Below are 13,725 nucleotides of genomic sequence, written 5' to 3' on the forward strand. Positions count from 1 at the left end.
AAAACAGTCTCTAAACCCAAACAGAAAGCACCCCTACAGCCCTGCACGACTGCTTCTATGAGACAGCACCAAAAACTTACACCTACTTTTTCTCCCTCTTGCCAAATTCTGACTAATCTTTTAGATCTCGTGGCACAAACATTCTCAGGCAGAGAACAAGCCCCACACCTTCATCTAAAAACATTGGTGTGCCCTCAGTTCCTCATTCTTGGGGTAGCTGATAATCATCTTAGTGATCCATCAATAGTAACTGCAAAAGATCAAGCCACAGCAAGGCTAGTGAGTGTTTACTCACACAAAACAGTATTCCTATAATATTTTGGTTTTTACATCTGCAGAGGTATTTTCAGAACATAGCATTGTGGTGCCCACAAATATTTTTGTTAACAGCTATTTGAGCATGTTTTAGTTGGCATCCTTCTCACAGTCTGTGATTGTCACGCTGTTTTTCTCCCAACAACAATTCTTGTCTGCTTGAACTGCTAGAAAACAAGTGATTTGACACAGTCCAGAGCATGCGGAGATTCTCCTTTGGGCCAAGCAAAACTGGCAGTCTTTCTGGCAACTTCTACCTCTTGAAACAGCTCTCCTTACATACATCTATTTATAAATTTGTAAAATAATAGGAGAAATGGTTGTTTCAGGTTGCACAGCTCGAGAAAGAGGCAATTTAAGCCAGGAATGGGGAGCCTGTGACTCTCACTTACTGTTGGGACTCCATGTCCCATCATCCCTGACCGCTGGTCCCACTGGCTGGGGCTGAAGGGAGCTGGAGTCTACCCACACTGTAAGCTCTAAAGAAAGTGAAGGGACAGGAAGATAAGAGTGCTGAGTAGGCAGGTGTCAGAGGGTCAAGAGAAGAGGATGAGCTGGACAGACTACACCTGAAGTCACATAGAGACCAGCAACAGAAGTTCTGAAGACAGTCCCTGGAGCAAGGTTTCTAAACTGGAGAGGCTACTCCATTAGAACACATGAAGCACTGCCCCACCAACCTCATTCCTCCCTCTGCTAACCCCCAGCCTGCTTCCTTTCTTTCTAACCCTGTCTATCTGCTCCCTCCTCCTTAACCTCAGTGCAGCTCTTGTAGAACTCTTGTACCTACGGCACCGCCTCTCCTGGTATGTCCCACGGAGGACCTTACGGTCTTCAAACAAAAACACCTTGGAGGTCCCGGACCACAGAGAGGTTAGTCTGGCCTCAACCAGAGCCAGGGCTTTTTTGGCTGCGGCTCCAATCTGGGGAACGCTCTGTCACAAGAGACTAGGGCCCTGCAGGACTTGACATCTTTCCGCAGGGCCTGCAGGACAGAGCTGTTCCACCAAGCCTTGGGCCAGGGCACAGCCTGACCCCCTCCTTTGGTAATTCTTCACAAAACTCTAGCCCAATGGTTGCCATCAATTTGATTTGAACTGATTTTATAATGAATTGATTTTAGAATGCTGTATTTTACTGTTGTTAGCTGCTCTGAGCACGGCTTCGGCTGGGGATATAAATAAATAAATAAATAAATAAATAATCATCGTCATCTCAGCAGGAAGGGGGACAGAACAAGAATTATTTGGCTTTGCTTACAATTGGCTCTGGCGCCACCTTCTGTTGGCCTCCATGCCTTCCACACAACCAGTCCACTAATCCTAATAACAGAGGAGCAGAAAGAATCCTAAGTGATGTCCAAATCTCAAAATTCCTGTTAAGTCTATGAAGTTGGCTAAGGCCTTAGGTGCAATCTTCCAGTCTTATATGTAGAAACATAAGTGACTTCAATAGAATCTAGAAGCAGCTGCAGGGAAGACTAGACCAAGCAAGTTTTGTGGGGGGGTTTTAAGTTGAAAAGGATTGTGCCGCATATCATTAAGTAAAGTTGGTGTATATATGCAATGTGAGGCCACAGTAAGATGGAACTACTCCGTGCCTTTCTGGACCTTGGCAGCTATTGGGTCTTCTGCAACACAGAGAGAAATTATCCAGTGCAAATGGAACTACTGAAAAATGCTGCCTTCTGCCCACAATATACGACACAGAGAAATAGGAATTATTTATTTCTAGCCAGTACTGCATTGCATCAGACCAGCCGTAATGTGTCACCTTAATATCACACAAGATGAGGATGATCACAGCAAAAGACATCACTCCGCATGTTTTTGTAAGCAATATCTGTCCACCGGGCAGCAACAGGGTCACTGTGCCATTGAAATGGCAGCATTTTTGAGGGAGAGGCCGTGTATGTTTCAGGTAGCTCTCATGTTCACTGGCAAGGCCCACCTGTGCAGCTTAAAATGATGCATAGCATGTCGTTTCCAGTTAAGGACCATGAGGCTTTCAGCTGGGAGACGACAGACACTATGAAATCCAGCAGGAAAATAATGTCCTGTGCATAATTTATAGCTAAACAAAAGTGTTGCAGATCTTCGCGTCTGAAAAGAAGCTGTACGCAACAGTTATTTCCTTCCCTTTTCCCAAGATAAGGTTCTGCCTGCTCAGATGTTTAGTTCTGGGCTACTAATGTACTTTGCAATAAGTGCAAGTGGTCAAAATTGCAAATGACAAATTTCAAAAGCAGCTACAGACCAGATTCAAACAAAGTTCTTTACAAAGAGGCATTAAAAAATGAATATTGGTGATGTCTTGACAACTGAATATTTAAAAGAAGAGGGGGAAATATATGACAGGCAATAAAGTGACTTTAGTAAAAATTGCTAAGGTTTCTCTGTCAAGCCTAGCAGCACAAATGTATTTGGAACAATCCACAGATAAGTTTTGGGTTTTTTTAAGTGCTATGATGTGATTTTGTGCAAGTCCTGAGCATTTCAACATGCCATTCTCAATGTAATGGTATGCTATAATTCCAAACAAACTCAAGCTTACCCACCAGAACTGAGCAGCATGCAACCGCAGGCACATTTTTACTTCTTCACAGTAAACCACAGTTTGAAACTATGGCTTACTGTGAGGTATGAACCAATGAGAGATGGGGCTCAAAGTCTCCTGTGACACCTACATAATGCATCCGTTTCTAAATACAATGTTGTTGTCTGTAGGTCTCCTCCATCAAAGTAGTATAGAATACATACTCAGAATGAGCTGGAGGGAAAGCTAAAAATAACAGGAATGCAAAGAACCACCTTGATAGCTCAATGCAAAATACCATACGGAATCTAGTATTTGCCTACATTAACATCAACAATTGTTTTCATATCAAAATGAGAGGACAATGAGTTTTTGGCATGAGAGAACAAACCCATAACCCTTCAATAAAATTTTCACCAACCAGATGACCACCAATGTTTTGGACTAGAACGCCTATTAACACCTTCCTGCCCTCCTTTTCTTGAACATCTGGCCTGTGATATGTTCTAAGTCAGCCTTTCTCAAACTTGGGTCCCCAGCTGTTTATTGGACTACAATTCCCATCAGCCCTGACCACTGGTCCTGGTAGCTAGGGATGATGGGAGTTGTAGTCCAACAACATTTGGAGATCCAAGTTTGAGAAAGGCTGTCCTAAATAGTTAAGACACCTGTCTACTCTTTTTCCTTTTCATTGCAGTCCTCACTCTATAGCTGCTGTTGCTTTTTTACTTAACTCTAACCCTAATCAATGCACAAACCAAGTGAAAGGTCTGAAACACAAATGCTATTTCTGTTGCTCAATATAACTATTTATTCCAACACATTGTTGCTTATTATCATGTAGCTGGATGGTATCTAAAAAGGAGGGGGGGAAGAAGCTCCCCAACTTACACTAAAACAATTAATTCTATTTCATATAGCAATAGCCTCCAGAAGATCAAAAGAGACTATGAGGCTCTGGGCAGGAAATTGAAGCAATTAAATGCACAAATTGTCATCTCATCTGTCCTCCCAGTTGAATGACGTGGCCCAGGGAGAGAGGGAAAAATAGTGGAAGTGAACAGTTGGCTTCGCAAATGGTGTAAACAGCAACGGTTTGGATTCTTAGATCACGGACTGCAGTTTCTTGAAGATGGACTTCAGGCAAGCGATGGGCTGCACCTCACAACGGTTGGGAGGAATGTTTTTGCCAAAAATCTCAGAAACCTCATCAGGAGGGCTTTAAACTGACTAATGTGGGGGAGGGAGACAGTGCTCCTGAAGGTAGGAGTCTATCAATTGATGAAGATGATCATCCAAATGTCATAGACCAAATGGAGCAAACAGCACGCAGACCTAGTGGTGGGAGGAAAAAATCCTTAAATAAGAGACACGGGGGAATGATTAATGGACTTCAATGTCTGTACACTAATGCGCAAAGCAAGATGAGCTTGAGCTCTTGGTACAGCAAACTAAATATGACATAATAGGCATCACTGAAACCTGGTGGGCTAAGTCCCACGACTGGAATGTAATAATGGAGGGATACAATCTATTTCAGAGAAACAGACCAGACAAGAAAGGAGGAGGAGTGGCGTTATATGTCAGGGATGTGTATACCTGTGAAGAGATCCAAGATTTAGAACCTCAAAGCCAAAGTGAGAGCATTTGGGTCAAAATTAAGGGAGAGAAGAATAACAGGGACCTCATTGTGGGAGTTTACTATAGATCCCCAAGCCAAACGGAGGACATAGATGATGCCTTCCTGGAACAGATGGCCAAGCATGCAAAAGGAAGGGAGATAGTAGTAATGGGGGACTTCAATTACCCGGATATTTGCTGGATGTCAAACTCGGCCAAGAGCATAAGGTCAAACAGATTCCTCACTGGCCTTGCAGACAACTTCGTTGTCCAGAAAGTGGGAGAAGCAACAAGAGGAACAGCCATTTTATATCTGGTCCTAACCAATGTGGATGACCTGGTTAGTGGGGTAGAAGTGGAAGGATCATTAGGCGCGAGTGATCATGCTCTTCTGAAGTTTACTATACAGCAGAAAGGAGCAGCCAAGCATACTAGGACTCAATTTCTTGACTTTAAGAAAGCCGACTTCATAAAACTTAGGGAAGTGCTGGGTGAGATCCCATGGACAGTAATACTAAAAGGAAAGGGAGTTCATGATGGCTGGGAGTTTGTTAAGAGGGAGATAGTAAAAGCACAACTTCAGGCAATACCAATGAGACGGAAACATGGAAGGTGCCTAAAGAAGCCAGGGTGGCTATCTAAAGAACTTTTAACTGAGTTAACATTAAAAAAGGATGTGTACAAAAAATGGAAAAGGGGGGAAACCACCAAAGAGGAATTCAAACAAATAGCCAGCACGTGTAGACACAAAGTCAGAAAAGCTAAAGCACAGAATGAACTCAGGCTTGCTAGAGAGGTTAAAAGCAACAAAAAAGGCTTTTATGGGTATGTTCGTAGCAAAAGGAAGAACAAAGAAACAGTGGGGTCACTCAGAGGAGAAGATGGTGAAATACAAACAGGGGACACAGAAAGGGCTGAGCTCCTTAATGCCTTCTTTGCCTCAGTCTTCTCCGATAAATAAAACAATGCCCGACCTGAAGAATTTGGAGCAAATGATTCAGCAGAGGAAACACAGCCCAGAATAACTAAGGAGATAGTACAAGAATACTTGGCTAGTTTAGATGTATTCAAGTCTCCAGGGCCAGATGAACTGCATCCAAGAGTATCAAAAGAACTGGCAGATGTGATCTCAGAACCACTGGCAGTCATCTTTGAGAATTCCTGGAGAACAGGCAAAGTCCCGGCAGACTGGAGGAGGGCAAATGTTGTCCCTATTTTCAAAAAGGGGAAAAGAGAGGACCCAAATAATTACCGCCCAGTCAGTCTGACATCAATACCAGGGAAGATTCTGGAGCAGATCATTAAGCAAACAGTCTGTGAGCACCTAGAAAGGAATACTGTGATCACCAATAGTCAGCGTGGATTTCTGAAAAATAAGTCATGTCAGACTAACCTGATCTCGTTTTTTGACAGAATTACAAGCCTGGTAGATGAAGGGAACGCAGTGGATGTAGCCTACCTTGATTTCAACAAGGCATTTGACAAGGTGCCCCATGATATTCTTGTAAAATGCGGACTTGACTATGCTACCACTCAGTGGATTTGTAACTGGCTGACTGACCGAACCCAAAGGGTGCTCATCAATGGTTCCTCTTCATCCTGGAGAAGAGTGACTAGTGGGGTGCCACAGGGTTCTTGTCTTGGGCCCGGTCTTATTCAACATCTTTATCAACGACTTGGATGATGGACTCAAGGGCATCCTGATCAAATTTGCAGATGACACCAAACTGGGAGGGGTGGCTAACACCCCAGAGGACAGGATCACACTTCAAAACGACCTTGACAGATTAGAGAACTGGGCCAAAACAAACAAGATGAATTTTAATAGGGAGAAATGTAAAGTATTGCACTTGGGCAAAAAAAATGAGAGGCACAAATACAAGATGGGTGACACCTGGCTTGAGAGCAGTACATGTGAAAAGGATCTAGGAGTCTTGGTTGACCACAAACTTGACATGAGCCAACAGTGTGACGCGGCAGCTAAAAAAGCCAATGCAATTCTGGGCTGCATCAGTAGGAGTATTGCATCTAGATCAAGGGAAGTAATAGTGCCACTGTATTCTGCTCTGGTCAGAGTCAGACCTCACCTGGAGTACTGTGTCCAGTTCTGGGCACCACAGTTCAAGAAGGACACAGACAAACTGGAACGTGTCCAGAGGAGGGCAACCAAAATGGTCAAAGGCCTGGAAACGATGCCTTATGAAGAACGGCTAAGGGAGCTGGGCATGTTTAGCCTGGAGAAGAGGAGGTTAAGGGGGGATATGATAGCTATGTTCAAATATATAAAAGGATGTCACATAGAGGAGGGAGAAAGGTTGTTTTCTGCTGCTCCAGAGAAGCGGACACGGAGCAAAGTTCCAAACTACAAGAAAAAAGATTCCACCTAAACATTAGGAAGAACTTCCTGACAGTAAGAGCTGTTCGACAGTGGAATTTGCTGCCAAGGAGTGTGGTGGAGTCTCCTTCTTTGGAGGTCTTTAAGCAGAGGCTTGACAACCATATGTCAGGAGTGCTCTGATGGTGTTTCCTGCTTGGCAGGGGGTTGGACTCGATGGCCCTTGTGGTCTCTTCCAACTCTACGATTCTATGATTCTATGATTCATCTTCCTGTCATTCTATCTCAAATGTAATTAATATAAGCAACATCTTCTTGCGGGGCATAGGTTCCCTCTGCATTATTTAACTGGGATTCAAAAACCCTGGAACCATGCACTAATATAAGTACACGGTTGCAAATATGAATAACGTACAATGTTACTCCTATATCTCAGTATTAGGGCTTCCTGTTTTCTGAATGGAGAACCGGGTTATCCTTATGTAAGGGCCATCAGAATAAATGACAAAGAGTGACATGGAAAGATGTTTCCAAATCAGGATTGGTATACACAACAAACTTCCCCTCCCTGCTGGACAGGTGCCTGTGCTGTCACATCCACCTGCGTTGGCAATCTGCTTGGGTGCGGAGGCTGAATTAAAGCTCCCCATCAAGAGAGGTGGAAAAACAGGTGATTGATGCTGCCAGAGTTTAGTGGGCAATGAGGAGGAGAAAGGAAACCTTCACCTCTGTTTTTAACTAACAGCTGTTTATAATTATGCCTGAACCCAGACAAAATGTTGCTAGTCTTTAGGGTGCTTTATTAAAAGAGGCTATCCTCAAGCCATGGTTTATGAAGTTGGCTTGTTTCCCTAAACCAGTTAGCCAACAACACAGCACTCCCCAAAAGCTTGTGAACTACAACTCCTGTAATCCCCGACTATTATTGCCCATGCTGGCTGTGAATTGTAGTCCGCAACATCTGAAGGGCACCAGGTTGACAACCTCTGCCCTACACCATAGTCATTTTGAGACATTGTACAGTGGTACCTTGGTTTAAGAGCAGCTTAGTTTATGAACAACTTGGATTAAGAACGCTGCAAACCCAGAAGTAGGTTTTTTTGGTTTGTGAACTTTGCCTTGGAAGCAGAACATGTTTCGCTTCCTGTTGAGTGTGTTCCATTTGTAAATTGAGTCCCCCGCTGCTGTGGGAAAGCATGTCTTGGTTTAAGAACATTTTGGTTTAACAACGGACTTCCGGAACGGATTAAGTTCGTAAACCAAGGTACCACTGTATGTATAAGTGACAAATAAATAATAGCAATGCATAAGATTAAGCACAGCTTCAGGTTTACAGGCAGCAACAAGCTGTCAATGACTGAAATGGAAGCAAAGCTTCTGATCACTGCAACCACTCCAGAAGCTGGGAGGAGAGGCCAGAATCCCAGGGTGCATGCATGCAACACTGAACCATACTTTAGAGTTGTGCCTGAATCAGACTATATTCAGATGCCACAATCCTCTTCCTCCAAAGCATGATTTGATCAGGCCGGAGCAACAAACCTAAGCACACCCTCCTCCTTTCATCTCTTCTATCACACATCCACTTCTCATGGAGCTCACAGTGACTGGATACTAACCCCAGATAGCAATCAAGGTGCAAATGAAGGACTGATAGCAGTGTCTAGCTCCCTTCCAGCCAAGGGCCAAGATGTATTTGAGGAGGAGATGGTCTGCCTGAACTGATTTAGCAAAGGGGGCTTTCCAAGAGATAGCAAGGAATCATTAATTTTAGGAACAAAAGGAAAGAGGTTGGGCTACCTTCGAGATACAGATAAGGAAAGAAACATCTCAGCCCCCTCTCCACTAGCAAACAAGAAGGAAACTGTACTTTATTTTGTTATTAAATTGTCCTTCCTGAGCCTTGGCAAACTTGTTTCAGTCATGCATTATATTTGGACATAAAAGCAGTGTGTGGTTAATAGTTAAGGCACTGGGAGACACTGAATCTCTGGGGACAGTGGCATTTTTATATCTCTCCAAGGGTTCAGGCTTCTAAAATGAAAGTGAAGACTTCTGCAAGGAGCACAGCCAAGTCCTGGCAGCCAGAGGGGCATAAGTCATGACTGTGTGTTGGACTAGAGTTGTGGAGCCCCAGGTTCAAGTCTCTATACAGCCATGAAGCTCATTGGGCAATCATGGACCTAACTTACCAGGACAAAATGATGATAAGATACATGCTGCTTTGAGCACCTAGAATGGCAGGTTTTTTTCAATGTAATAAATAAGTTTGGTACAAACTGAGAATTATTTCAGACACAACTAAAAAGGGGCAGTGGAAGAGTGGGAGCCTGAACAACTGCACTTCACCTTCGCTTCATTTCTTTATCTTGTATCTCTTTCCTAGTAAAGTAAGGACATATTCCTGCTGCAGGGAAATGCACAATGTATTTTGAATTAGGTAGGCAAACGTGAAACAGGAACTGCAAGTCTACCTTCCCTCTCCTCTGCTTATCATCATGTTTACTCCCAACTCAGATTTCGCTTAACACCTAACTCCCAGGTGTGCCCAAGTGGAGTTCCTTCACCCAAGGAACACACCTCCACTTTTGGGGAGGTGCGAGAAAGACCAGGACCAGAGCAGATGCATGTAATAAGAAATCATCCTGCCAGCGATACAGAGCTTGGAAAAGCTCCATTCAGTTGAGTCATCAGCAGAGTATGTGCATCCTTCTCCTGCCTTCCCTGAAGCTGAAACATCACATAATAAGAGAACTAACCACAGTGTGGTCCTCACCACACAACTTAGTCATGAACCGCAAGTTCGCAGTATGTTTCCACAGCTTTTCTCAGCATTACATTGTCCCAGCTCAAGGCAAAGGTCTGTAAATATTGCATCTTTAAAGCTCACATCCCCATTTTGCCTTAAAAAAGGGAGAAGATTACCAGTGTTACCAATGAACAATCTATGGCCCACACTGCAGAACTGTCAGTACGGACCAACGTAGTCTGTGTCCCAAAATAAAATATGATTAGATTCCCTGTTAATTGTTCAGTAATTCAAGAGGCTGGGATAATTTGCAGGCCGCTTTGAACCCCATGTAGCAATACAAGGAAGTCCATTAGAGGAGTGACCAGTGTGGTGACGTCCAGATTTTGCTGGACTCAGAGGCTGGTTGAGACTGATGGGAGTAGTCCAACGACATCGGAAGGATATGAAATTGGGAACAATCCACTGGGAATCTACAGTGAACTGTTTTCCACATGGGCTCCATTAAAATTAATGTGAGCTGTTCAAGAGCACGGATTAGTACCCAACAATGACAAAAAGTATATCTGAACCTTATCTCTAGTATTTGAAATTAAGTGTATTTTCCGCAGCCAATTAACCCAATGTTCTCTCGTATAACTTATGGAACAGAACAATGCTATATCCGCATTCTCAGAATTAGTCCCATTGTTTTCAGTGGGGCTCATTCTCAGGGAGCCGTGTGCAGGATTGCAGTGTAAGAAGACACAACATACTAAGACATTCAGTTGAAGGCATGTTCATTTTAAAGGTCAAACACAAATCAGCCCAACAGCAGCAGCTTTGGCAGCAGCTGAGGCAATTATCAAATCAGAAAGAAGAGCTCTGCGTGGGTGGACTATAAAGATAATCTGAATGGTGACCATTGTTCTACCCATTGCTCTGGGATATACTGCTCTTAAAATAATCTTACTGCAGTACCTTTAGATTGCATTGCAGAAGACAATAGCTGCTTATCCCCAAAGACTGCCTTTTAAAAGCATGTATTTACAGGCTTCACTGTGACATCTCTCTCTCTTATCTACAGTGTCCTTCCTGGACAGTCACAAACCTGATTACATTCCAAGAAACCTGCATATCATTTCCAGACTATGAGAAAATCCATTCCCTGAGGGCATGCTACCCCACCTTAGAATATGATTTTGCCCTTTAGAATATGAGCATTTGATTATGCATGTATTACTTCTCTATTCGTAGAAAGGGGGAAGTTATTAACTATGAAATGGAATGTTTAGCGCTGGGAACAAGCTACAAATTCGTCACTTCCACACGTATCAGTAACAGGAATAAAGTTGGATATTTTTTAAAAAGCACCACGGCACCTGCAATTTACCTTCTCTCCAACTTCAGGACAATACCAATTTTGGGTTTCATCCATCAATGGCTGCCAGTGACTTATTCTTTGTAAGGCTTTGGCTTGGACATGACCATTTAATTTTAATAACTTATGTTTTACACTTTGGCCCAAAATTCCCTTTAAAGGTTAAAGGGACCTCTGACCATTAGGTCCAGTCGCGGACGACTCTGGGGTTGCGGGGCTCATCTCGCTTTATTGGCCGAGGGAGCCGGCGTACAGCTTCCAGGTCATGTGGCCAGCATGACTAAGCCGTTTCTGGTGAACCAGAGCAGAGCACGGAAACGCCGCTTACCTTCCTGTCAGAGCAGTACCTATTTATCTACTTGCACTTTGATGTGCTTTTGAACTGCTAGGTTGGCAGGAGCAGGGACCAAGCGACGGGAGCTCACCCCGTCGCGGGGATTCGAACCGCCAACCTTCTGATTGGTAAGTCCTAGGCTCTGTGGTTTAACCCACAGCACCACCCGCATCCCTTTAGATGGCGACAAATTCTAGGTGGGTAACCTTGTCAGGCTGCGATGTAAGAACATTAAGAAGAGCCTGCTGGATCAAGCCCATCTAGTCCAGCATCCTGTTCTCACAGTGGCCAACCAGATGCCTGTCCGCAAACAGCATTTGAGCACAAGACCACTCTCTCCTACCGTGGTTTCCAGCATTACTGCCTCCCAGCTGTGTAGGCAGAGCACAGCCATCATGGCTAGACATCTTCCCTAGTGCTCTCTTTGTCCAATTCTCTTTTAAAGCCATCTAGGTTGGTGGCTGTCAGTCCCCTTTGGAAGTGAGTTCCATAGTTTTAACTATGCACTGTGGGACACACCTACCAGGGAGTAAGTCCCAGTGAAGCTTACTTCTGAGTAGACATGCATAAGATCATACTGCAAATCTTAACCTCAAACTGGGGCCAAGCAGGTTGGAGGTATTATGCTTATGGCACAATAAATCTATTCCATTTTTAAAGAGCCACTTTTGTTTTGATGATGATGATGATGTGGGTAGTCTTTAAAGTGCTCCTTTATTTCTGATGATGAGACTGTGCGGATACATTTTCTTAAACAAAATGTATCCATAACATAAGAAATTAAAATATTATTTTTATTATTAAAAACACGCAAGAAGTTAAAAAATGAACCGGATTCACTTTTGATTCGCTAAGGAGAGAAAGGAATCAAAATACAGTACAAGAGACTGAGGAAGGCTTGATAGCGTTTAACCAGCCGTGAAAACGTTTCGCCTGGCGACCCTCCTTCCCATCACAATGCCGGCGTCAGTTTGTCTCCTGTCTCTAGTCTCTCCTCCCAAACCGCCTTTTCGCTGCCTTCTGCAAGGACCTCACGTTGTAAACTTAAAAAAGTAGCGAAGTGGGGAGGGAGGGAGCGAGCGGGAGGGGAAGATAAAACGGAATTATTCCGGCGGAGAGAGAGAGAGAGAGAGATTCGTCCTTAGCACATTCCCTTTACTGGCACAAAGAGTGTGAGCTTCTACAACGATGCCAACAAGGAGCAGTGGCAGCAGGTTAATAATAGACGAGGGCGATGTCACCGCGCGGTCAGTTTACACTACACTGTTTTGTTGGTGATTCCAGTTCCAGAGCGAAGCGATCGCGACGGCTTCGCGCGCCCTTCTGTTGATAACGGGGGTTACCCCGGGGGACGCCCGGCAGACCGGCTCCCGCTGCGCTCACCGCGACTTACTCTCGAGTAGGTGCGCGCAGGGTTGCAGCCCGCCACGGGAGAGAGCAGGCTAACCATGCGTGCCAATCCTAGGCATGTCTACTCAGAAGTAAGGGCCACCGAGGTCACGGGGATTACTCCCAATAAAGCGGGCACGGATGGCAGCCTAAGAATCTCTCTATGTATTTTATGCATTCATTATAGGTACAAGATAGACGGGTCTCATCCAGCATGGTCAAATGAGAGGTACTGTATGTGTGTTCTCGCGCGCGCGCATACACACATACACGCATCATCGCAAGTCCCCTCGAGGGGCTAGTTCAGGGCTTAGCACCTTCTGCTGAGCCGAGGTTAGGCAGGATGCAGCTCCCGCCTCCAATGAAATGAAGTGCAATGCAAAAAAGAAACATGAAAAGCTTGCAAGCAGCAGCTCATCCGAGGGAGGCTGCAGACAGCAAAAAGTCGGGAGAGCAGAGTTCAGACGAAGAGCCAAAAAAAGAAAGAGAAGGAAATAATTAAAAAAAAAAGAAAACCCCGGGCGGGGGTGGGGAGAAAGTCTGCGGGTGGAGATGCCAACTCCAGCCAGTTTTGTGTTTCTGGCAGGGCAGGGAAAGGAAAGCCTAAGTTTCTTACCTGCCCGTGGGGCGAACGCCTCTCCTTTTCTCCCTAGCCCGCCGTCTCCCTGCTGGCGGCTGCTGGTGCCCTAACTTCTCTGGAGCGAGTTGCTCTCGCTTAAAAGAAAAAAAAAAAACACACCTCAAGAGTACTCACCATGCAAAGGGACGCGGCGGCAGTAACCCGGCGGCGGCAGGGGCCAGCGCGAAAGCAGCAGCAGCAGAGAGCCGAGCGAGCGAGCGAGCAGGCAGCCTCCGCCGGCGTCAGTCAGGCGGGAGCCTCGCAGCTTGTATTAGTGCGCCGACCTGGAACCCGGCCAGGAATCCCTTCTCTCTCTCTCTTTCTCTCTCTCTGGCTGGCTGCTGGCGGAGTCTGGCTGGCCCGCGAAGGCGGGAGAAGGGACGGGGGGGAGGGGAGGGGTGGCAGCGCGAGGAGGGAGGAGGCAGGTCCTCCTGGCTGCTTGGTTGACCCTGAGGAGCAAAGCGAGTGC

The 13,725-nt window shown here is 45.1% G+C and overlaps 1 protein-coding gene across 3 annotated transcripts in view; it reads right to left on the reverse strand.

The window, feature by feature from the left end:
* Positions 1-13,518, reverse strand: part of SMAD9 (SMAD family member 9) — a 33,835-nt gene extending 20,317 nt beyond the window's left edge. Inside the window, exon 1 of one of the 3 annotated variants that reach the window (XM_081860521.1) lies at positions 13,392-13,518. The gene's annotated coding sequence lies outside the window, so the exon portion shown is untranslated. Of the gene's footprint in view, positions 1-13,253; positions 13,367-13,391 lie in introns of those variants that run through there. The other 2 variants (XM_081860523.1, XM_081860522.1) reach the window with 2 other exon arrangements.
* Between the last annotated feature and the right edge of the window lie 207 nt (positions 13,519-13,725).

The sequence above is a fragment of the Podarcis erhardii genome (genome assembly GCF_964252035.2).
Source record: "Podarcis erhardii genome assembly, chromosome: 4".
NCBI lineage: Eukaryota > Metazoa > Chordata > Lepidosauria > Squamata > Lacertidae > Podarcis > Podarcis erhardii.